Source organism: Sinocyclocheilus grahami, unplaced genomic scaffold (genome assembly GCF_001515645.1).
Source record: "Sinocyclocheilus grahami isolate Dianchi unplaced genomic scaffold, SAMN03320097.WGS_v1.1 scaffold5149.1, whole genome shotgun sequence".
NCBI classification, from domain to species: domain Eukaryota; kingdom Metazoa; phylum Chordata; class Actinopteri; order Cypriniformes; family Cyprinidae; genus Sinocyclocheilus; species Sinocyclocheilus grahami.
The window spans coordinates 3,463-5,759 of record NW_015509914.1 but is presented as its reverse complement, the minus strand read 5'-3'; positions in this window follow the sequence as shown (position 1 = coordinate 5,759).

The window sequence follows — 2,297 nt, the reverse complement described above, 5'->3', positions numbered from 1 at the left end:
CTGAGATGTGCTTGTCCTCGCCTGGAAGGTCAACTGACCCCGTCATGAGGGGTTTGTTACGCCTGGGCAACTGGGGGATTTCTCTTGACAAGGTAGGAGCCATTAAAGCACACCTGCCTTTTTGGCTGTGTAGCCTTGAGTGACCCTGTCTCTGTGAATCACAGTTGATGATATTCATGTGCTGAGAACACTGGGGACAGAGCTTGGGAGCAGGCAGCGAGGCTGTAGGCGTCTGTACAAATGGATCACGCAACAATGTGCTGCTCTGGGATGCGTCACAGCAGTACTTTGGGTAGCTTAGAGTTTGTTCTCCTGGTAGATACTGTTATATACAATATATATATACTACATATGTTCTTTGAGTAACATGGCCTAAAGCTCTCTTCTAGTACAGTATCATAGCAACAGCTGATAAATAAACATATTTCACCTTTAAAGGGGTCATATGATGCGATTTAAATTTTTCCTTTCTCTTTGGAGTGTTACAAGCTCTTGGTGCATGAAGAAGGTCTCTAAAGTTGCAAAGACTAAAGTCTCAAATCCAAAAAGATATTCTTTATAAAAGTTCAGAGTCAGCCACGCCTACCTAAAACGGCTCGTTCTATCACGCCCCCACATATCTACCTCACTATGTGGGAAGATTTGCATAACACCGCCCAAATGTTCACGCAAAGAAAGAAGGCGTAACTTTTATTCTCACTGTAGTATTGTTGACGCTGCAGCCATGTCGTGAAGACGCTGTGTGCTTCCTTGTGGAAGCAAAACTACTTTGTTTGGTCTTCCAAAAGAGGACGATATCCACTTCGTCATGCCTAGAGCTTATCTGTGCTGGTCACTGAGGAAATACATCAACTTTCAACATAGACAAAGCGAAGTCCAGCCCGGGGTCCGTCACATGTGGTTGCCGCTCATTCGTCGCATCCGCCCAGGCACGCCGTTCTCGACTCCGCCGCCTCAGCTCACTCTATCCCGGCCTCAGCACACGCTAAGCCGGGGCTTCGGCTCACACTAGCCCGGCCTCAGCGCACACTAAGCCGGGGCTTCCCCTCACGCTAGGCCGCTGTGTTGTTTGTTGTGAAAGCAAATCTACTTTGTTTGATCTTCCAAGAGAGGACATGACTACAAATCAGTGGTTAAGTTGTATTTACCACAATGTTCCAGAACAGTTTAACCCAAATATCCAGATGTGTGCAGCACATTTTATGGAGGACTGTTTACTGATCCTGGGAGAGTAATGTTAGACTACAAGCCGGCTGTTCTGACTCACGTAAGTACATTTTCATTTAAAGGATTTGCCATTGATGATTCAAACGCGAGTAGAGTAGCACTTGTTATTTGTCATTTCTCTGATCACAAATGCAGACAGAGTTTTATGTTTATGCGGCGCGATGCAAAGCAACGAAACGCATAAAAAGACAGTATAAGTCATTATAATCAGTAATTTATATTAGGCCTTTAATTAAAATAACATTACAGGTGATTTTATATTTAAGCAAACTTACTGTAAACATGTTTCTGAATATAAGCCTATAGGTCCATTGACTTGAAAATGAGTCTATAGACATTCAGTTGAAAATAATCTCAATATATTTCCTTAAAGGAATAAATCACCCAAAATGAAAAAAAAGTGTTCTTTTGAGAATGAAAAATAAAATAAAATAAAATAAAATAAAATAAAATAAAATAAAATAAAATAAAATAAAATAAAATAAAAAGTCAGTGTGGACCAGAGTTGTTTTGGAACCCAGTTTCTTTCATTACATTAACTAAAAGATTTGAAACCTTCTTTAAATGATCTTTTTTTGAGTTCAGCAGAAAAAAAAGTCACACAGGTTTGGTTCATCTTTGTGGAACTAAATGATGAATACATTTAAATCTACAGAATACTTCGTAGTTGTAGCAGCATTTCATTTGCAATTCAGCTTAGTGTGAAAAAATATTTTTGAGCACTTAATAAATCAAATTTCTTATCAATGCTTGTGCTGCTTAACATTTTTTGTGGAAACCATGATACATTGTTTTGAAGATTCTTTGATGAACAGAAATTTCAAAAGAACAGCATTTATGTAAAATATTAATCTTTTATAATATTATAAATGTCTTTACTGTCACTTTTGATCAATTTAATGCATCTTTGGCTGAATAAAAGTAATAATTGATTTTTTAAACGTATTTTGTGTGTAATGTATATTTCATACTTGTTTTACTTAAACAGAAATGGTGTGATCGGTTTATAGCTTAGAATTCTTTACATAATAATATTTTGACATCCCTAAGGAAAAAAAGAAAAGAAAGGG